This window comes from Musca domestica, unplaced genomic scaffold, assembly GCF_030504385.1.
Source record: "Musca domestica strain aabys unplaced genomic scaffold, Musca_domestica.polishedcontigs.V.1.1 34, whole genome shotgun sequence".
NCBI lineage: Eukaryota > Metazoa > Arthropoda > Insecta > Diptera > Muscidae > Musca > Musca domestica.
Window position 1 is genome coordinate 3,904,719 of NW_026712313.1, and position 24,305 is coordinate 3,929,023.

The window sequence follows — 24,305 nt, forward strand, 5'->3', positions numbered from 1 at the left end:
AAGAAGGTCTATTTCACAAAAGACCTGAAGAAGGTCTTCGTCATAGAAAATGTGAAGAGGATCTTCGCCAGAGGAGACCTACAGGAGATTTTTTCATAGAAGGCCTATAAGAGTTCTTCTCATAGAAGACCTACAAGAGGTCTTCCCCATAAATTCTAAAGAAGGTCTTCTCAATTGAAGACCTGAAGGAGGTCTTCCCCCCTAGAAGACCTGAAGGAGGTCTTCCCCCATAGAAGACCTGAAGGAGGTCTTCCCCCATAGAAGACCTGAAGGAGGTCTTCCCCCATAGAAGACCTGAAGGAGGTCTTCCCCCATAGAAGACCTGAAGAAAGTCTTCCCCCATAGAAGACCTGAAGGAGGTCTTCCCCCACAGAAGACCTGAAGGAGGTGTTCTTCATAGAAGTCCTGAAGGTTCCTCAATAGAAGTTTTTCGTATGGTAGACAAAGAGTTTTTCTTTCAGAAGACCAAAATTTCTTCCTAAATAAAGTCCAAAAATTCTAATGGCAGAAAAAACGGCCTTCTTATCGAAAACTAGAAGGTTTGCTCAAAGAATACAAAACGGTTTTCTTATCGAATACCGAAATATCTTCTTATGGAAAAAAGGGTCTTCTTTGATAAGACCACAAGTTCTTCTTATAGAAGACCTTAAAATCTAAATATAGAAGACCCTAAGGTATTCTTAGAGAAGACTCAAAGACTTCTAACAGGTCTTCTTATAGAAGAACAGAAGTCTTCTGACTAGAAAAACACCAGAAGATCTTCTACTAAAAAAGACCAGAACGACTTCTTCTTATAGAAGGCCAGAGGATATCCTTCTTAGAGAAGACCAAAAGGTCTCCAGACCAAAAGACCTTCTTCTAAAAGAACACCACATGATCTTCTACTAAAAGAAGACCAGAAGGTCTTCTTCTTCTTATACAAGGCCTGAAGGCCTGTTTCTTTGAGAAGACCAAAAAGGTCTCCTTCTTACAGAAGACCATAAGGTATTCTTTTTAAAGAAGTCCAAAAGGTCTTTTCTTTAAGGAAGACCTGAAGGCCTTCTCCTCAAAGAAGACCAGAAGGTTTTCTGTAGAAGGACTTCTGTAGAACAGACCTCTTTATAGAAGACAAAAACGGTCTTCTCTTGGAAGACCAAATGTTCTTATTATGGATGACCAGAAGGTCTTCTTTTAGTCGACCAAAAATTATTCTCATAGAAGGCCAGAAGATCTTCTATCGTCTTCTAATGCAAGACCTGAAGGAGGCTTTCTTCCTTATAGAAGACCTGAAGTAGGTCTTCTTTATTTTCTATGTCATAGAAGACCAAGAAAAAGGTTCTGTCCATAGACGACCTGCAAAAGGTCTTCTGTCCATAGACGACCTGAAGAAGATCTTCTGTCCATAGACGACCTGAAGAAGATCTTCTGTCCATAAACGACCTCAAGATGATCTTCTGTCCATAAACGACCTGAAGAAGGTCTTCTGTCCATGGAAGACCTAAAGAAGGTCTTCCTAGTAGAAGACCTAAAGAAGGTCTTCTTCGTCATGGAAGACCTAAAGAAGGTCTTCCTAGAAGAAGACCTAAAGAAGAGCTTCCTCGTTGAAGACCTGAAAAAAGGTCTTCCTAGTAGAAGACCTAAAGAAGGTCTTCTTCGTCATGGAAGACCTGAAGAAGGTCTTCTCCTTCATCGAAGACCTGAATGAGGTCTTCGATAATTATAATTAATATTATAATTATACGTATCATAATTATAATTATAACTATTTTATTTAATATTTTCAAATTTAGTTCAGAATTCTGACGAATTTATTTAATTTACCTCCATTTTACACCCTTCAAATATTCCAATGGCTGTCTTATCTTGTGACCATTGTAAATGTCATTCAACTCTATTTCGCTGCGATTCTTTTTGCTCCGGGCTGTCTTGGGCTACACTTCAGATTTATTTATTTATTTTTTTTTTTATTCGTGGTCTCCAACAAATGTTTCCATTGTCCAAAAGTGACCACCATTAAAATGCTCTTTAGTTCTGCTTAAAATACTTATGTGAAAAATAACAACCGTAAATACCCTATAATTTGCCAAATGTCTTGTGGGTTGTGTCTTTGTGTGTCTTGTCTTTATTTTCGTGGGGCGTGGAGACCCATTGTCAATAACATTTATTAAAAAAAGACAGTGTGAAAAAATACTCCAAAATGAATAAAAAAAGTTCAAGGGCTTCTTTTGATCATTTATGTCAGAGTAGAAACAGAACGTGTGAATGGAGTTTTAAAATTTATATAGAGATTGAAATATTATTTGGAGTACTGAAATTTGTTGAATTTGAAAGAAGAGAAAAAACAGGTATTTAACCAAGATTGGAACGAACGCAATGAGATGGTTAATTGTTTCCGCTGTCATTAAATGGATAAGAAAAAAATTGATTTGTCAAAAAAAAAAAAATTGAAACCTATTGTAATATTTGCACGCGTCACAATTTTTGTCTGAATTCCTTGAAGACCTTGGTATATAGATGGCGCAGTTTTTTGCTATAGACAGACGTTTCTTAGATGTACTTTTAACAAAAGACAGTTCTAAAGAAGCTATTAGCTGGAATTTCTTTCCAGACGTCTTCTAAAGACTATATAAAGGTACCTGTCCTTTAGGGAAAAGGTAGAGAAACCAGCCCAAAACCTCAACAAATTATTTTTTAAATGTCTCCCACAAATATAAAATAATAACCAAAATACTCACAGAATCCAAAATTAGCATCCGATTTTTTCCTCACCCAATTTAGTGCCATTTAGTACTTTTCGTAAAATTTAGGTCGCATCTACCAAACATCGCCAAATCTCAAACACAGATACCATCAGTAATCCAAAAATCTAATTTCAGAATTAAAAAAATACCATACATACACCAAAATCAAACGCCATAATTTCTACATTTTTATACCCTCCACCCTGTATGGAGGGTATATTTAGTTTGTCATTCCGTTTGTAACACCTAAAAATATAAATTTTAGAGCCCACAAAGTATATATATTCTTGATCAGCACAAAATTCTATGTAGATTTAGCGATGTCCACCCGATAGTCCGTCTGTGGAAATCACTCTAGCTACCGAACGAAATAAAGTAGAATGATAAGATTTTACTCAAATGTATCCTATGTCTGCAGGACTTTTGGTATTGAAAATGGGCCATGTAGGTCCACGTTTTGGTATAGCCCCCATATAACGGTACCTCCCGATATTCGGTATTTTGATGATTTTTGCGACAATATTCATCGGAATTGTTTCAAACTTGGCATTTGAAGTTCAAAATGGACGCTACAGCCTAAGACAGAAAATTGTCTGTGCAGGTCCAAGTCTTCGTATAGTCCCCATATAACAGTACCTCCCGATATTCGGTATTTTTATGATTTTTGCGACAATATTCATCGGAATTGTTTCAAACTTGGTATTTGATGTTCGTAGTGGATACTACAGCCTATGACAGAAAATTGTTTGTGCAGGTCTAAGTCTTCGTATAGCCCCCATATAACTGTGCCTCCCGATATTCGGTATTTTAATGATTTTAGCTACATTATTCACTGATTTTTTAAGTTTCGCATTTGTATATTGTAATGGCTTATGACAAAAGCTACCCATGCAGGTCCATGTCGTCGTATAGACCCTAATGTAAAAGCTACATTCGGTATTTTTAAAATTTTAACAGAATTTTTCACGGATTTTATTGTGTTTGAGAATTATCAAATTCATTTCAAATGGTGAAGGAGTATTCAAAGTTCGGCCCGGCCCAACGTACATATTTTTTTTTTTTCTTAATTTTATTGAATGAAAGCAAAAAATGTCGGAAATGCCATCAAATCTTAGAATAAATTTACAATTGTTCGAATTTGTCACCTTTGACAGGAATTATGGCCTTCAAACGGCCAATGAAACAGTTTTACACGCTGCCCCAATGTTGCTCTGCGGTATTTTGGCCCATTCCCGGCGTAGCGCTTGCTGGAGGTGATCGACATTTTAGTATTTTTTAGTGCCAACCTTGCTTTCTAAAATTCTCCAGACACAATAGTCCAACGGATTGGTGCCCGGGGATTTTGGTGGCCATTGTGTGCTGGAAATGAAGCGAGGAACCTCATTTTGCAACCATTCTTGGGTGGTGCGAGCTGATGGCGATGGTTCTGAGTCCTGTTGGAATGTCGAAAGTCTGCGGCCAAAAGGTTTGCGTGCCAAAGGCTTTAATACACCCTCTCGAATATTTTCGCAATAATATTCGGCTTCTCTTGGCCGAATGTGGTGAACTGCCGAATTTGGTTTTTTCCGATGAGAACATATTCGTTGTCCAGCAGTTGGGTATCTCTGGTCTGATGCCACGAATTATACGAGCGGGGAGCGACCATCGGTTGTTATGGCGGCCCACACCATCACCATGGCCGGCGCTTGAGTTCTGGTGGCCAAACGAAGGTACACATTTTCAGCTGACCTCTTTGGCGATCATTTTGTTTGTTTACAAACTGCTGGACAACGAATGTTTTCTCATCGGAGAAAACCAAATTCGACAGTTCACCACTTTCGGCCAAGCCAAGCAACTCTTTAGCTCTTTTGCGTCTATTTTCTTTCCGATGCAGTGTAAGTTCTTGCACTTTTTGGAATTTCAATGGGTCGTTTTTCAATATTTGCCGAATGGAATATAGCGATATGTTCAGCTCACAAGCCATTTATCGGCCACGCGGCGTCGCGGGTTTCGATCAAGTCGCTTCTTTACTTTTCGAACCATTTCTGCTGATGTTGCTGTTTTCTTTCGTCCACTTCTTTGACGTCGGGCTACGCTACCAGTATCACGATAACGAGCGATGCTACGAGACACAAAAGATTTATTCACATTTAAATGCTGGAGTGCCCTAACGATAGCCACTTGTGATTTTCCAGTCAAATGTAGAGAAATCACGCTTGAATTCAATCACGAATAACTTTTTTTCTGGAAAATTCTCACCAAAATGCTTTTGTGCGCTTGTAAACAATATAATGAGCTGTCACTGGAATAATTTTAACAGCTGTCGGACGAGTGGCCTAGAAATGACAGCAGTCTGAAGATGGTTGCAGTTTTTTCATCTCACCAAATAAAGTTACCACTCCTTTAGGTTAAAGGAGAAGAACCCAGTCCAAAGCCTCAAAAAATGACTTCCATAAAAATAAAAAATATTTAATTTAATTGTCTCCAAGTCTTTTTATATATTACCACACATAAATGCTAAATTTTCATTTTTAAATGAATTCAAAAAAAAATCAAAAAAGGCATATTTTCTCTTTTCTTTTTCTACATCAAAAATTAAAAGCAAATCTCAACAGCTACATATGTTTTGATGTGACCGCAAAATTTCCCCCAAAGCCAAGCATTTTTTTCTTTCATTATTTTCTTAAATTGTGTTTTATTTTTCATTGTTGACTTAATGAGATTTTTTTCTTCATCGTTTGGGCATTGTTCAAAGTGTGATGCAAAGATAAACTAAATACAAGCACAGAAAAACTGAAATAAAAAAACGTTCTCACCCAAACTTGAAACCCAAAAAAAAGCAACGCGCTTCGATGGCTGAATGAAGCAGAAGCCAGCCAACACACCTTAATCTGCAATTTGGTGGCATTTCATTTCTAAGTCATTTCCAGATGCCATTCAAAAATGATGTGGAGATGAAAGAAAAATAAAAAAAAGCCAAAAACATGGCAAAACAAGACGACTTTTATGTAGTGAAAGTGTTTCGTCAACATCAATGGAGTGGAGTGGAGAAAAACAAATGCCACAATAAAACCAAATCGTAGACAGACAGACAGACTGTCATAAAATAATGACCATCATCAGCGGTGGCAGCAGCAGAGTCATAGATAACATTCTTTCCACATCTCAAATAGATCTTTGACTTCAAAAGGAACATTTCTTTTCATTGCAATTATAATTAACAAACAAACAAAAAAGGGGAAATAACGATGGTCTTCTATATACAAAGACTTCCGGTCTTCTATGAGAAGACTTACAGGAAGACCATCTATCTATGGACGTCTATAAGAGACTATCTTGTCATCTATAAAAAAGCTTTTGTTCTTCTAAACGAAGACCTTCAGGTCTTCCATAAGAAGATATATGGTCTTCTGTAAGAAGATCCTCTTTTAGTCCTCTACAAGACGACCTTCTTCTAGTATTCTTTCAAAAGACCTACAGATCTTCTACAATTAGTACTTTAGGGCTTCTCTAAAAAGACATGCAGGTATTCTATAATAAGACCTACTGGTCTTCTATAACATGGCCTACAGGTATTCTATAAGAAGACCTACAGGTATTCTACAAGAAGTCCTACAGGTCGTTTATAAAATGTTCTACAGGTCTTCTATAAGACCTACATGACTTCTATTAGAGGACATACAGATCTTTTATAAGACAAACAGGTCTTCTATGAGAAGATCTCCAAGTCTTTTATAAGAAGATCTTCAAGTCTTCTCTGAAGAAGTCGCCCACGTCTTCCATGAAGGAGACGCTCAGGTCTTCTATGAAAAAGACCTCCGCAAGTTCTCTCTGATTATTATTAGTAATCCACGTCGGCAGATTTATTGAAAAAGTAGTTTTTTTAAAAAATCCAAATTTTTAGGTTTTTTGAAAAAATAATTTTTAAAAAAATCTAAGATGTTATATAAAAAATAGAATACATTTTTCAAAACTCCAACCGATGTGGATTTATTGGAAAAATATTTTTAAAAAAATCCACAACGGTGGATTTTTTGAAGAAATAATTTTTAAAAAATTCACGTCGATAGATTTATAGAAAAAATAATTTTTAAAAAGTCCACGTCGATAGATTTGTTAAAAAAAAAATTTTGAATTTTGAAAAATCCAAGGCGGTTGATTTATTGAAAAAATATTTTTTTTAAAAAAATCGACGTTAATAAATTAGTTGAAAAAATATTTTTTTTAAAAAATACACGTCGGTAGATTTATTGAATAAATAATTTTAAAAAAATCCACGTCAGTAGATATATTGAAAAAATAATTTTTTAAAAATCCACGTCGGTAGATTTATTAAAAACATAATTTTTAAAAAAATGCACGTCGGTAGATTTATTGAAAAAAAATAATTTTTAAAAAATCAACGTCAGTAGATTTATTAATAATTTAAAACAAAATCCACGTTTGTAGATTTATTGAACAAAATAATTTTTAAAAAATCCAAATGGGTGGATTTATAGAAAAAATAATTTTTTTAAAGTCCAAGTTGGTAGAATTATTGAAAAAATAATTTTTTAAAAGTCCACGTTGGTAGAATTATTGAAAAAATATTTTTTTAAAGTCCACGTTGGTAGAATTATTGAAAAAATTATTTTTTAAAAATCCACGTTGGTAAAATTATTGAAAAAAATATTTTTTAAAAAATCCAGGTTGGCACATTAATAGAAAAAATAATTTTAAAAATCCACGTCTGTAGATTTATTGAAAAATATAATTTTTAAAAAAGCCACGTAGATATATTTATTGAAAAAATGATTTTTTAAAAAAATCCACGTCGGTAGATTTATTGAAAAAATAATTTTTAAAAAAATCCACATGGGTAGATTTATAGAAAATATAATTTTTTAAAAATCCACGTCTGTAGATTTATTGAAAAAAATAATTTTAAAAAAATCCACAAGGGTAGATTCATAGAAAAAAAATATTTTTATAAAAATCCACGTTGGTAGAATTATTGAAAAAATAATTTTTAAAAAATCCAAGTCAGTAGAATTGTTGAAAAAATAATTTTTAAAAAATCCACATGGGTAGATTCATAGAAAAAAATAATAATTTTTTAAAAATCCACGTTGGTAGAATTATTGAAAAAATAATTTTTAAAAAATCCAAGTCAATAGATTTGTTGAAAAAATAATTTTTAAAAAATCCATGTCGGTAGATTAATTGAAAAAATAATTTTTAAAAAATCCACATGGGTAGATTTATTAAAAAAAAATAATTTTTAAAAATCCATGTCGGAGATATCGGCTATGTTCTTGAAATATCCTCTCCCCTGAAAAGAGGGGTGACAATAAACCCGGAAATATTATAGCTCATTTAATCCTTAATTTATGTAAAATGGTGAACGTGTTGAGAATAAAGGATTTGACATTTCAACATTTATTACCAGCAATTGTTGTTGAATATTCACCCCTTTTTCAAAGTTTCTTAGAAAAATCATTTCATTGGTAATTGGAAATGAAAGGGATTTCCTTCCTTCCCCCTCCACAACATAAATTGACACAAGAATTTACATAATATGTGGCATTTTATGATTTGCCAGAGAACCTCACCTCCCTACTTCCCCCTCTCCTTGGCATCACGACAATTTGCCAAATCTCAAAGGAGAAAAGCAAAAAAAAAAAAAAACAACCAAACAATGATGACAAACGGAATGCAAAATGAGTCATAAAATAAAACAAATTTTCGTTACAAAAATAATAAAAACAGAAAGGCGGAGAAGGGCGAGGAGGAAGAGGAGGAGGAAAATAAACGAAGCCCAAGTACGTGAGTTTTCCTTTGGAACGTGTTTAAATCAAGATTTTTTTGGTGTTGCTGTTGTTATTTTTGATTATGGCTGAAAGAAGTTTATGACAATGTAGACGGGTTCTTTTCTTTGATATTTGGTCCGGGGTTATGAACAGTTCTTTTTTATTCGCATTTCCTGATACCAACAAAAAAAAACATAAAAGATTTCAATCTTAAAGTCTTAACGCAGTATTCCAAAGTGAGTTTTTTTGGACTTCTTAAATCTTTCCAAGCATAACTCGTTTTTGAGTGAAGTTGCTGGCCAACACCAAAAAAAACCTAACTTCTCTCCTGTCTAACTGGTTTTCTGGGATCTTTCTTTTATTACCAATTTTTTTTTGTTTATTTTGATTTTTTTTCTTCCTCTTTTTGCCATTCTCATGCTGCGTAGATCTCTTCCAAATTCGGAGTTTGTTAGTTAGTTTGCAGAAATGTTTTTTTATGAAAAAACTTCATTTGCCACCACAAGATCAACGTCTGTCTGTCTATTGCGGTTGCCTTAACCACTGATTTGGTGGTGTCTTGACCACGAGTACCACCACCAGCACCATCGCTATCAGCTTCATCGTCAACATAATCACCAAAATTCTTTATGTTTTATGGTTGTATTTCGGATGTTGCTGTTGGTGGTGGTGTTTTTTATTCTTCTTCTCCCATTTATTTACCATTTCCAGCAACCGGTTAGCATTGGCCATCACATTCCTTAAATGTGAATAATTTGGAAAATATCAGAGATGGGCAAAAAAAAACATTTAAAAAATTTTTTTTCAATAAATTTACCGACGTGGATTTTGTAAAAATTATTTTTTTAATAAATCTACTGATGTGGATTTTTTTAAAATTATTAAAAAAAACTACCAATTTGGATTTTTTTTAATAAATTTCTGGTTTAAATCTACCGATGACGTTTTTTTCTAATTTTTTAATTTTTTTTTTTTTAATAAATATTTCGATGTGGATTTTTTAATCATTATTATTGGATTTTTATGGATTTAAAAAATCATTTTTCATTAAATCAAAGGACGTGAATTTTTTAAAAATTATTTTTTCAATAAATCTACCAACGTGGATTTTTTAAAAATTATTTTTTCAATAAATCTACAGACGTGGATTTTTTTAAAAATTATTTTTTCAATAAATCTACCAACGTGGATTTTTTAAAAATTATTTTTTCAATAAATCTACCAACGTGGATTTTTTAAAAATTATTTTTTCAATAAATCTACCAACGTGGATTTTTTAAAAATTATTTTTTCAATAAATCTACCAACGTGGATTTTTTAAAAATTATTTTTTCAATAAATCTACCAACGTGGATTTTTTAAAAATTATTTTTTCAATAAATCTACCAACGTGGATTTTTTAAAAATTATTTTTTCAATAAATCTACCAACGTGGATTTTTTAAAAATTATTTTTTCAATAAATCTACCAACGTGGATTTTTTAAAAATTATTTTTTCAATAAATCTACCAACGTGGATTTTTTAAAAATTATTTTTTCAATAAATCTACCAACGTGGATTTTTTAAAAATTATTTTTTCAATAAATCTACCAACGTGGATTTTTTAAAAATTATTTTTTCAATAAATCTACCAACGTGGATTTTTTAAAAATATTTTTTTTCAATAAATCTACCAAATTGGATTTTTTAATTTTTTTTTTCAAATAAATAAATCGACGTGGATTTTTTAAAAACATATTTTTCCAATAAATCTACCGATGTTAATTTTTTAAAAATTATTTTGTCAATAAATCCACCGATGTTAATTTTTTAAAAATTATTTTGTCAATAAATCTACCAACGTGAATTTTTTAAAAATTATTTTTTCAATAAATCTATCAATGTGGATTTTTTAAAAATTATTTTTTCAATAAATCAACCAACGTGGATTTTTTAAAAATTATTTTTTCAATAAATCTACCAACGTGGATGTTTAAGAATTATTTTTTCAATAAATCTACCAACGTGGATTTTTTAAAAATTATTTTTTCAATAAATCTACCAACGTGGATTTTTTAAAAATTATTTTTTCAATAAATCTACCAACGTGGATTTTTTAAAAATTATTTTTTCAATAAATCTACCAACGTGGATTTTTTAAAAATTATTTTTTCAATAAATCTACCAACGTGGATTTTTTAAAAATTATTTTTTCAATAAATCTACCAACGTGGATTTTTTAAAAATTATTTTTTCAATAAATCTACCAACGTGGATTTTTTAAAAATTATTTTTTCAATAAATCTACCAACGTGGATTTTTTAAAAATTATTATTTTTTCAATAAATCTAAAAAAAAATTATTAAAAAAATTATTTTTTAAATAAATCTACCAACGTGGATTTTTTTAAAAATTCTTTTTTCAATAAATCTATCAACGTGGATTTTTTTAAAAATTATTTTTTTAAATAAATCTACCGACTTGGATTTTTTAAAAATTATTTTTTCAATATATCTACCAACGTGCATTTTTTAAAAATTATTTTTTCAATAAATCTACCAACGTGCATTTTTTAAAAATTATTTTTTCAATATATCTACCAATGTGGATTTTTTAAAAATTATTTTTTCAATATATCTACCAACGTGGATTTTTTAAAAATTATTTTTTCAATAAATCTACCAACGTGGATTTTTTAAAAAATATTTTTTCAATAAATCTACCAACGTGGATTTTTTAAAAAATATTTTTTCAATAAATCTACCAACGTGGATTTTTTAAAAATTATTTTTTCAATAAATCTACCGCCGTGGATTTTTTAAAAATTATTTTTTCAATAAATCTACCGCCGTGGATTTTTTAAAAATTATTTTTTCAATAAATCTACCGCCGTGGATTTTTTAAAAATTATTTTTTCAATAAATCTACCGCCGTGGATTTGTTTAAAAATATATATATTTTTTTAAAAAATTTACCAATGTGTAAATTTTAAAAATTAGTTTTTAAACTATTTTACTGACGTAGATTTTTTAAAGTTTTTAAAATTTATTTTTTAAATAAATTTATCGACGTGGATTTTCTGAAAATTAATTTTTTTTAATAAATCTACTGACTTGTTTTCTTTAATTATTTTTTCAATAAATCTACCAACGTAGATTTTTAAAAATTTTTTTTCAATTAATCTACCAACGTGGATTTTTTAAACATTATTTTTTAAATAAATCTATCGAAATGGATTTTTTTTAAATTATTTTTTAAATAAATCTATCGATGTGGATTTTTTTAAAAAATATTTTTTCAATAAACCTACCAATGTGCATTTCTCTGAAATTATTTTTTCAATAAATCTACCGGTGTTGAGGAGCTGGATTTTTTAAAAATTATTTATTAAAAATATATCTACCGACATGAATTTTTATTTTTTTTTTTTTGTTTTTTTCAATAAATCTAACGACATGTTTTTTTTCAAATCTATTTTTTCAATAAATCTAGGGATGTGGGTTTTTTAAAACTATTTTCTTCAATAAATCTACAAACGTGGATTATTTTAAAAATATTTTTTTAATAAATCTACCAATGTGAATTTTTAAAAAATTAGTTTTTAAATCTACCGATGTGGATTTTTAAAAAAGAAATTCCCAAAAAATCTACCGCTGTGGATTTTTTAAAAAATTTGTATTTTTTTAATAAATTTATAAATTTTTTTTATAAAATATTGATATTTGTAAAATTTTTTGTTGACGTTTTGATTATTTTACCCCTGAAGTTCATAAAATGCGAAAAAAGCATTTGATTACCAAGATCTGGTGTGAAGAGGGACAATAGATCCACATCTTTTTTTTGTGTACAAAACTATTTAAAAGTCTCCATATGTAAAGCCAAGAAACCAATAATGACCTCAATATTAAATTTCAGGATCTCAGCTCTATTCATTCACCCAATACCAAATTTAGCATTTGGACATAATTGGGACCTGTAGCGTGATTACAAAATTTACATAGGCAGAAGGACGAACGGACACACATAGCTTGATCATCTCAGCTCCACGAGATAGGAAGATTTATACCTGACATCGTGGGTGTAGGTAAGACCAATAGTTAGAGGTGTTACACACTTTTTGGCCCTATCAAACTTATAATACCCCAAAAGCCCTAGGGTGTAAAAGTGCGCATTTTTATTCCCAATACACCGGAAAATGTTACGAATTTTATTGTTTATAAACAAATGACTCAATTTATTTACCTCCACCAATTCATGATAACTGTTGCAGCAGAACTTTAAGTGGAGAAACGATGAAACAAGCCATCTAAAAATATAAATTTTTATCATGTACCCCTTCTCCTACCCCCTTCGCGGCTTCCAAGAAACATACCAAATAAATTTGCTGAATGAATGAAATCGAGCCAATCAATGTGCATAGAAAAGCATGCATAACAGCAACAACAAAAACAACAATAGATATTGCAAAAAAAAACAATAAACAATTATAAATAAGGTACGGTGCAAATATTGGCAAACCAATGAACCATTGTTGTACAAAATAAAAAAAAACAAACAAAAAATCTGCAGAGATAAGACTTCCACGGATATGAAGTCATGGATATTTAGTTGAAGTACTCACAAGGCACAAAAAACATGAAGCAGGTAAGACCCAATCTTATCTTATGGAATACAAGGGGGATTCATAGGGTAGGATATAGGAATGACAACATTTATCAAAAAAAAAAGTCACAAAAGAAACTGACATACATGGAAGGCCTTCTAAGTGCCTTCTTTAGGCACAAAAATATTGAAAATATAAGGCCCAGAGTTTTCTTATCGATCACAAGGGGGATTCAGAGGGTAAGGTATATGAATAAACAACATTTAAACTATTAACAGCCACAAAAGAAACTCCCCTACATGAAAGACCTTCAGTAGCCCATTGAAGACCTTCTCCATCTACATGAAGTACACCTTCAATCGTTTACATATGAAAAAAAACTGCAACCAACTTCAGAATGCTGTCATTTCAAAGCCGCTCGTCCGACAGCTGTTAAAATTATTTCAGTGACAGCTCATTATATTGTTTACAGGCGTACAAAAGCATTTTGGTGAGAATTTTCCAGAAAAAAAGTTATTCGTGATGGAATTCAAGCGCGATAGTGTGATTTCTTTATATTTGGCTGGAAAACCACAAGTGGCTATCGTTAGAGCACTCCAGCATTTAAATGTGAATAAATCTTTTGTGTCTCGTTACCGTGATACTGGTAGTGTGGCCCGACCGACGTCAAGAAAGTGGACGGAAGAAAACAGCAACATCAGCAGAAATGGTTCGAAAAGTAAAGAAGCGACTTGATCGAAACCCGCGTCGCAGTGGCCGAAAAATGGCTCGTGAGCTGAACATATCGCAGTATTCCATTCGGCAAATATTGAAAAATGAGTTATGGGTAAAGCCATTGACATTCCAAAAAGTGCAAGAACTTACACCCCAACAGAAAGAAAATAGACTCAAATGAGCTCAATAGTTGCTTCGCTTGGCCGAAAGTGGTGAACTTCCGAATTTGGTTTTCTCCGATGAGAAAACATTCGTTGTCCAGCTGTTTGTAAACAAACAAACTGATCGTGTTATCGGCGCTTACCAAAGAGATCATCTGAAAATGTGCACTTTCGGCTGACCACCACATCTCAAGCGCCGGTCATGGTGATGGTGTGGGTCGCCATAACAGCTCTACGCTCGTATTAATCGACCTTGGCATCAGAATAAACACCTTCGACATTCCAACAGGACTCAGCACCGTCGCACTCAGCACGCGCCACCCAAGAATGGTACAAAATGAGATTCCTCGCTTCATTTTCAGCGCACAAAATCTCCGGATACCAATCCGTTGGACAATTGTGTCTGGAGTATTTTGAAAAGCAAGGTTGGCACAAAAAAAAATCAAAGTGTCGATCACCTCAAGCAAGCGCTTCGTCGGGAACGGGCCAAAATGCCGCAGGCCGAATTTTGAATACCTTCCACCATTTGGAAATTTTCAAAAAATAAAATCCGTTAAAAGTTCTGTAAAAGTCATAAAAATACCGAATATATCCGTTATATTAGGGTCTATACGACGTGGACCTACATAAGCATTGTTTGTCATAATCCATTACCATATTTAAATTCGAAACGTGAAATAAACGGTGAATAATGTAGCTAAAATCATCATAATACCGTATATAGGGAGGTACAGCTATATCGGATCTATACGAAGACCTGGACCTGCATAGATAATTCTCTTTCACAGGCTGTAGCATTTATTACGAAGTTCAAATACGACATATCAAACAATTTCGGTGAGTATTGTACCTAAAATCGTCAAAATACCGAATATGGGGAGGTACTGATATATGGGGCCTATACGAAGACCTGGACCTGCAAAGACAATTTTCTGTCACAGACTGTAGTTCTCATAACGAACTCTAAATACGAAATGATGATGAAATTCTGTTGAAAGATGATTGATGAAATTCTGTTGAAAGATGACGCTACAATCATCAAAATACCGAATATTGGGAGGTACCGTTATATGAGGGCTATAAGAAGACATAGACCTGCATAAACAATTTTCTGTCTTAGGGTGCAGTATCCATTTTGAACTTCAAATACCAAATTTGAAACAATTCCGGTGAATAATGTTGCAAAAATCATCAAAATACCGAATATCAGGAGGTACTGATACATGGGGGCTTTATGAAAACGTAGACCTGCATAGACAATTTTCTGACACAGACTGTAGTTCCCACTACGAATTCTAAATACGTAATTTGAAATTACTACTTCAAATAATGACGCTAAAATCATAAAAATACCGAATATCGGGTGGTACCGTTATATGGGTGCTATATGAAAACGTGGACCTCCATGGCCCATTTACGAACTTAACCTGTCTACTGGAAAAAAAAACATGTGTGCAAAATTGTAGTCTTCTATCTCAATTTGTTCGAAAGATAGGGTGATTACAACAGACAGACAAACAGACGAACATCGCTAAATCGACTTAGAAGTTTACGCTGATCAAGAATATATATACTTTGTTGGGTCTGATATGAGTATTTCGAGGAGTTACAAACGGAATGGCAAAGTTAATATACCCTCCATAGTATGGTGGATTTACACTGAAGATCTACTCTAGGCCCTCTATATAAAGAACACCTTCAATTGTTTATAAGAACGTATTCTATAAGTCTCCCAACTTCAAGTTAATAGCATGAGTTCAATTGATTATTACTTGAGGACCTTGGTCTCCCTAAGGGTTAACATGACTTCCCTTCAAAACCAATCTTTGGCAATTTTCTATTTGTTTAAATACGAATTTCCAATCTGATTAAATCCCCCCAAAAAATCGTGCTCCATTTTTGGGCAACATTTTCTCCGCTCTACCTTTGTGGGAGTGGTGCAATTCAACTTCAAAGAAAATTGCTACTCAATGACCATCCACTTCAATTCAACTTTTTTGGGTGTATAGCCATAGTCGTTGTCGTCGTTCACTTCATTGATCTGATTTCGATTTGACTTTAATTACCGCTTCCACTGAGCTTGGTTGTTCTTAGCCTTTTCTTTTTTTGGCAGTCTGTCGTTTTTGCAATATTTTCTCGACGGTGACGACGGTGGCGCCCAAGTTGTCGAAATAAAACTCAATTAAGTTGAAGGTAATTATTAATCGTTGTCCGATACGAATCAAAATTAGAGGAAGTGCATTAGTGGATAATTATGGTAAATGGAAAGTGCTGGGTGGGTGTGGAGGTATAAATAATTGCAGAAAATAAAATAGAAAGTTGGCTACTTAATTGTAGGAAAAGGGAAAAAGGGTTGGGATTGCGAAAGTCAAATTGAAGTTACAATGGAAAAAATATAAATTCGCCGTCGAAATTACAAGTGGAATTACGCGATTCCCATAAAATTTAAATGGTTGAGTATCAGGTACATGTGTTTGTAGATGTGTAAAGAAGACGGACTCCTAGTGGTCTGTAAGTGGGCCTTCTATCGTTTTTAAAAAGACCCACTGGTATTTTTGGTAATTCTAACAAGGCATCTTGTCTACTTAAGGACGACCTTCGGATCTTCAATTAAAAGGTTTTCGGGAATTCTATAGGAAAATATTCCGGTAATTTATATAAGGATCCTACAACAACCTTCTAATTCCCCTTAAAATGATCTCATAGTTTTCTTTAATATAACCCTTAGTGCTATGAAAATACCAGATACAAATCTACTACAGGATGATGTGGTGCTTTCACATAAAAAGTACTTCTGGTAACCATACGAATACCTACTGGATTTCTAAATGAAGACATCGTGGGTGTCTAGTGCTCTTCTATGGGAAGAATTCCTACTCTTTCTACTCAAGTAAATCATCTGCTATTTGTGAGAAAAGCTTTCAGTCATCTGCAAGTATAACTACTTCTCTTCTATGTAAAAACCCTCTTCTCTTCTTATAGTATGGAGGGTTTATTAAGTTTGTCAAACCGTTTGTAACACCTCGAAATACACATTTTAGACCCCACAAAGTACATATATTCTTGATCAGCCGTCTGTGGAAATCACTCTAGCCTCCGAACAAATTGAAGTAGATTCATAAAATTTTCCTCAAATGTATATTATGTCTGATATTCGCAATGAATACTACAGCCTAAAAAAGAAAATTGTCTGTGCAGGTCCACGTCTTATAACGTCCATATAACGGTATCTCCCGATATTCGGTATTTTGATGAAGACCGTATGGACTTAATGAAGAGAACGCGTGGACTTAATAAGGAGAACGTCTGGTCTTGATGAAGAGACCATCTGGTCTTAATGAGGAAACTTTTTGGTCTTCCTATGAGAAGACCTTCCGGTTCTCCTAGGAGAAGACCTTCCGGTCTTTCTAGGAGAAGTTCAACTGGCCTTCTATGAGAAAACTTTCCGGTCATCCTAGGAGAAGACCTTCCGGAGAGGACCTATTGGTCTTCCCACGAGAAAACCCTCTGGTCCTCTATAAGAAGACCGTTTGGTCTTTTGTGAGTAGGACGTTTGGTCCTACAATGAGAAGACATTCCGATCTTCTATGAAAGACCTTCTCGTCTTCTATGAGAAGACCTAATGGCCTTCTATACGAAGTCCTTCTGGCCTTCTATGAGAAGAACTTCTGGTCTTCTGTGCGAATACCTTCTGGTCTTCTATGAGAAGACCCTCTTGTCTTTTACGAGAAGACCTTCAGGCCTTCTATGAGAAGACCTTCTGGCCTTCCCATGAGAAGTCCTTCTGGTCTTCCTATGAGAAGACCTTCTGAAAAAGCCTTTAGCTTTTCTATGAGAAGACCTTCAGCTCTTCTATGAGAAGACCATCAGATCTTCTATAAGAAGACCTTCAGCTCTTCTATGAGAAGACCATCAGATCTTCTATGAGAAGACCATCAGATCTTCTATAAGAAGACCTTCAGATCTTCTATAAGAAGACCTTCAGCTCTTCTATGAGAAGACCAACAGATCTTCTATAAGAATACCTTCAGCTCTTCTGGGAGAACCTTCAGCTCTTCTATGCGAAGACCTTCAGCTCTTCTGGATTCCTGGTTTTTTATGAAAGACCTTAAAGAAATGACTTCCTAGATTAATGTAAAAATTATCTGGTGGTCTTCAAAGGAGACTTTCTTGTTCTCTATGATAATTTATAGAGATTCCTCTTGTGTTTTATAAAAAAAAAACATTTCGGGGATTTTGCTTCACATGAGAAATCTCTATGGCTCCACAAGAAGTCATACAATGTTCTAGAAGATTTCTCTCTAGTCTTTAGCGAAAACACCTTCTGACCTTGCATAGGAAAACCTTGTCCACTCTAAGAAATTGGGGGTTGGTCTTACAGTCTCCGATAAGAACTTCTTATCTTCTTAAAATAAACACCTATTCTTTCATACCATATTGGCACCATGGTCTTCTATATGAAGACTTTCTCGTCTTCTATGGGAAGAACTTCTTGTCTTGTTGTTGTGTATAACCAGCCTGCAGCGGAAATTCCAATATTTATATTTTTTGATAAAAAAAATATGTTTATTTTGATTAACTTACCTCAAAAAATGTGATTGATATCTGCAAAGATAAAAACAGAAAAATGATAAAAATGTAAAAAAAGATAATTTTAAACATTGATTTGAAATTTGATACAAATATGCGAATAAAATAGCAACGGTTTGGAATTTCCTATAAAAAATTTGAAATTTTTAAGATTTGGGAGATTAACATTAATCCTTTTCCAAAATGGTGGGAATAAAAAACAATATTTTGACAAAACGATGGCTTTCTCTGGCCAAGAAAAAAAATCTCTTTGTAATATTATGATGGATTACTACAAATAAAATGTATATTTGGCCTTTCAAAATATTAATTTAAGCCGAAAGATTTATTAAGGCTTCTCAGGACCTCATCAAAAAATCCATATTAGGGTTTAATAAAAAAAAAACAAATATTATCTCTTTTCCCAAAAATGTTGCAAAAATTAATGAAAATGTCATCCCAGACATGTAAAATGTAATTCCGACAAAAACTTTCTTCTAATAGCCTCTTAAACTTAATTTGTTTATTGACTGGCAAAACAAAAAATAACGAAGAAAATAAAGAAGAAGAAAACTTTCATTTTCCACTTGTAAAAACAAAAGTTAAACAAGAAATTACATCCACTCACATACACACACACTCATAGACACATGTTGTTACATGTGGAAAAATAACCAGCAAACAAATTTTCATCATATTTATGTTGGTGTTGCGGGGTTTTTCTTTCTCTCCAACAAATACATCATAAAGAAAATGATTTTTTTTATTTGCACCGCACCACAAAATAAAAAAAGAAGAAAAACAAAAAAAAAAAACAGAGGAAAACATTCCATGTCATGAAGTCCATGATTTACTTAGCAGCTCTATTAGCCAATACACCTCCTCTAAATCCCCGCATCAATAGTGCCCGCTGAATATGTTGCCAGCTTTAAGATTTCTTAATAGGGTAATTGTCATTCTTCGATAAATAGGTTTATGTATGAACACAAAATGTTGCAAGCGATACTCTTCTACTCAGCAGCCAAGTCGAAGTTTCGAAAAAGCTCAATAATACCCCGACTGCCAACCAACTTGTCTGACTCTAAGTTAGAAGATATGTTTGTGGATTTTGTGGCAACCACAAAAAAAAAAAAAACAACAATAACAACACATTTGAACATAAATCTTAAACCACCTTAGCCAAGAGGCTTAGTCGGTCAACAAGCTAGACATTTACTGACTGCCAATATAGTTGGTTCGATGTTGGGTTTTAGATGGAGAGATTGAGGTTGAATGTCTATTGGATAACAAGAGAACAGTGGATGTGAGAAGAGAATGAAGAGACATTATATAGCCCGGTCGTCTACTAACGACCTCAAAAAGGTCTTCTATGAGAAGAAGAAGAAGACCTCTTCTATGACGAAGAACTTCAGTTCTTCTATGACGACCTTCACCAGCTCTTCTATGCAGAAGACCTCCGCCAGCTCTTCTATGCAGAAGACCTCCGCCAGCTCTTCTATGCAGAAGACCTCCGCCAGCTCTTCTATGCAGAAGACCTCCGCCAGCTGTTCTATGCAGAAGACCTCCGCCAGCTCTTCTATGCAGAAGACCTCCGCCAGCTCTTCTATGCAGAATACCTCCAGCTCTTCTATGCAGAAGACCTCAAGCTCTTCTATGCAGAAGACCTCAAGCTCTTCTATGCAGAAGACCTCCAGCTCCTCTATGAGAAGACCTCCAGCTCTTCTATGAGAAGATCTCCAGCTCTTCTATGAGAAGATCTCCAGCTCTTCTATGACGAAGACCTCCAGCTCTTCTATGACGAAGACCTCCAGCTCTTCTATGACGAAGACCTCCAGCTCTTCTATGACGAAGACCTCCAGCTCTTCTATGACGAAGACCTCCAGCTCTTCTATGACGAAGACCTCCAGCTCTTCTATGACGAAGACCTCCAGCTCTTCTATGACGAAGACCTCCAGCTCTTCTATGAGAACACCTCAAGGTCTTCCATAATAAGATCTCAAGGTCTTCCATGATAAGACCTCAGGGTCTTCTAGAGAAGGCCTCAAGTTCTTCTAGTGAAGACTTCAGGGTCTTCTAGAGAAGGCCTCAAGTTCTTCTAGCGAAGACTTCAGGGTCTTCTACAGAAGGCCTCAAGTTCTTCTAGTGAAGCCCTCAAGGTCTTCTAGTGAAGACCTCAAGGTCTTCTAGTGAAGACCTCAAGGACTTCTAGTGAAGACCTCAAGGACTTCTAGTGAAGACCTCAAGGACTTCTAGTGAAGACCTCAAGGACTTCTAGCGAAGACCTCAATGCCTTCTAGCGAAATCCTCAATGTATTCCAGTGAAGACCTCAAGGTCTTCCAGTGAAGAACTCAAGGTCTTCCAGTGAAGACCTCAAGGTCTTCCAGTGAAGACCTCAAGGTCTTCCAGTGAAGACCTCAAGGTCTTCCAGTGAAGACCTCAAGGTCTTCCAGTGAAGACCTCAAGGTCTTCCAGTGAAGACCTCAAGGTCTTCCAGTGAGGACCTCAAGGTCTTCCAGTGAAGACCTCAAGGTCTTCCAGTGAAGACATCAAGGTCTTCCAGTGAAGACCTCAACGTCTTGCAGTGAAGACCCCCAAGATATTCCAGTGAAGAATAACTAGAGAACAGTGGAGGTGTAAGAGAATGAAGAGACATTATACAGCCCCGAAGACATCAAGGTCTTCTAGTGAAGAAAACAAAACACACAGCTCTTCTATAGAAGACCGGCTCCAGCTCTTCTATTGACGACCTCCTCCAGCTCTTCTGTTGAAGACCTCCTCCAGCTCTTCTGTTGAAGACCTCCTCCAGCTCTTCTGTTGAAGACCTCCTCCAGCTCTTCTATTGAAGACCTTCTCCAGCTCTTCTATTGCAGACCTCCTCCAGCTTTTCTATTGAAGGCCTCGTGCTCTTCTACTGATGACCTCGTTTCCTTCTATTGGAGATCTTGAATTCTTTTAAAAAATGACCTCATGGTATTTCATTAAAGACCTCCAGCTCTTCTTTGGAAGACCTCCAATTCTTCCAGTTCTTCTGTTGAAGACCTCCTGCAGCTCGTCTATTAAAGACCTCCTGCAGCTTTTCTATTGAAGACCTGCTCCAGCTCTTCTACTGAAGACCTGCTCCAGCTCTTCTACTGAAGACCTGCTCCAGCTCTTCTACTGAAGACCTGCTCCAGCTCTTCTATTGAAGACCTGCTCCAGCTCTTCTTTTGAAGACCTGCTCCAGCTCTTCTATAGAAGACCTCCAGTTCATCTATTGAAGACCTCTTGAGCTCTTCTATTGAAGACCGCCTGCAGCTTTTGAAGACCTCCAGCTCTTCTCTTGAAGATCTCAGGGTCTTCCCTTTTTTCTTTTCTCAAAATATTTGTACATGTTTAAATTCCACAAAATTTTCCAAAGTTGCAACGACATCTCTCCGCCAACCACCCAAAATAAATATTCAAATATTCCATACCCAAAACAAGCGATTTAAAGAACACTTGGCAGACACTTTCAATTGCACTTGTGTTCGATGTTTGTGTGCAATGCAATGTTCAACCTGTTGTTCGACATGACAAGAAACTGGCAGTACGACAGACAGACGGACGGATAGACTGCCGGAGAAAAGAAAAACATTTTTGGAAAATACCTGCATTCACGGTGATATGTAATACAAGAACTTGTTGAGAAAGAAGAGAATAAGGGAGATTGAAAGTGCAAGAGAGAGAGGGGAGTTAGTTAGCATACCTCCAGGATGGCAACCTGTCGGCTGGCATTCCATAGAGTTTGCCCCACCTCAGAGCCCCCACTTGAAAAGGTGTAAATAATCTAACCAAACATAAAAAATTTCAATTTCGTTGTATTTGATTTGGAAACTTCAGACAACCGAAACGGAAAATGCATTGCCATGTTTGCAGGTTCGATGCAGTTGTCGAACTGTCTCACTGTTTGTTCAAAATATTTCCACGGCACATATGTTGTGAGTGTACGAGTGCAAGTGTGTGTGAAAGTGAAAATTGTTTTATAGTTTTCCATCATCGGGAGCAGCAGCAGTCAGCCAGCCAGCCAGTCAGCCATCGAGCCATCACTTGGGATAAATATTTATTTTAAACGAAATTATAAACTGTTTTGTTAAGTGGAAAAGTTTGAAAGCAATAATAACAAAAAATTGGGTCACATCATGTTGGGTGTGGAGTTAAAATTGGAATATGTTTATAATTTATCGAAGACCGATAATTGGGCTACAAATTCATTGAAGACTTTCAGAGTTTTCATTTCATGGAAGTCCATGTGAAAAATTAGTTCTAACCACTCTTTTGGTTTTTGTTTTTTCTTCTTTTTTCTTTTAAATCTGTCAACCTGCCTCCAATCTCAGGGGAAGCTAAATCCCAGAATTGTGTCTAACCACAAAAAAAAAAAAAAATAAATTTTCCTATTAAATTTGTAATCGATTTCTTTGGCCAAGTTTTAAATTGCTTTCACCGCAATTTTTTGAAGAAAAAAAAACTCTAGAAAAAATTGTTATCCTGAAAATGAGAGTTACCACAGAAAATAAATTTTTCTTTAATTTTTGTACATTCCTGCCAACAGTGCAACAATTCCTTTACCCCAAACCCAACACCTGCCACCCCCAGACCACCATATATTTTGTCTATCTCCCTATCACCAACATTGCCTATCTGTCCGTCTATCATCCTCTTATCTTTGCCAAATTCATGTTGGCATTTAAGAGACACTCAACCCACAACCAAATAAATGCCTTAATTTTTTAACACCCCAACAAGTTGTTCCAAAGCACTACGAAATTAGATGGTTCGGATGGCGGAGTGACTGGCTGACTGCGGTATGGAAAATTCACTTACAGCCCAAACTCTTAACAGCGACAAAAAAAATAATCGCCTTAAAGCATTTTGTTGCGTGTGGAGTGACAAGTTTGCATCAAATCAAAGTTAAGTTGTAGATGTTAACAACTTGATCGCCATCTTATGCGTGTGTATGAGTGTGTGTTGGTGTTAAAAGTAACTGTAAATTTGTAATTTTCGTAAATAAATTAAATATTAATATTTTTTGCACTTGTCAAATTAAGTGACATAATTGGGCAAAGTAGTTAAGTCGGAGTCTGATGTTGGGGTTGTAATGGGGAAAAAGGCTTGAAGGAGACCTCATGGTTTTATTGGAAGAAAAAGATGCCTTTACTAGAGGACAATAAAGTCGTCAATGCAAAACCATAAAGTCTTCACTAGAAGACCACAAGGTTTGCATAAGGTCTTCAATAGAAGGCCATTAGGTCTTCAATAGAAGACAATAAGGTTTCACTAGAAAACAATAAAGGTCTTCACCAGAAGAGCTGGAGAGGTCTTCAATATAAGAGCTGTGGAGGTATTCAGTAGAAGAGCTGGAGGAGGTCTTCACCAGAAGAGCTGGAGAGGTCTTCAATATAAGAGCTGTGGAGGTATTCAGTAGAAGAGCTGGAGGAGGTCTTCAATAGAAGAGCTGGAGGTCTTCAATAGAAGAGCACGAAGTCTTCACTAGAAGAGCACGAAGTCTTCAATAGAAGAGCTGGAAGGTCTTCAATGGAAGAGCTCGAGGAGGTCTTCACTAGAAGAGCTCGAGGAGGTCTCCACTGGAAGAGCTCGAGGAGGTCTCCACTGGAAGAGCTCGAGGAGGTCTTCATTAGAAGAGCTCGAGGAGGTCTTCATTAGAAGAGCTCGAGGAGGTCTTCATTAGAAGAGCTCGAGGAGGTCTTCATTAGAAGAGCTCGAGGAGGTCTTCACTAGAAGAGCCCGAGGAGGTCTTCACTAGAAGAGCTCGA

General features: G+C 34.8%; 1 protein-coding gene across 1 annotated transcript in view; it reads right to left on the reverse strand.

Annotated features, from left to right (window-relative positions):
• Positions 1-24,305, reverse strand: part of LOC105262100 (uncharacterized) — a 216,895-nt gene that overhangs the window by 92,185 nt on the left and 100,405 nt on the right. Inside the window, exon 2 of the mRNA XM_059125587.1 lies at positions 18,531-18,551. The gene's annotated coding sequence lies outside the window, so the exon portion shown is untranslated. The remainder of the gene's footprint in view (positions 1-18,530; positions 18,552-24,305) is intronic.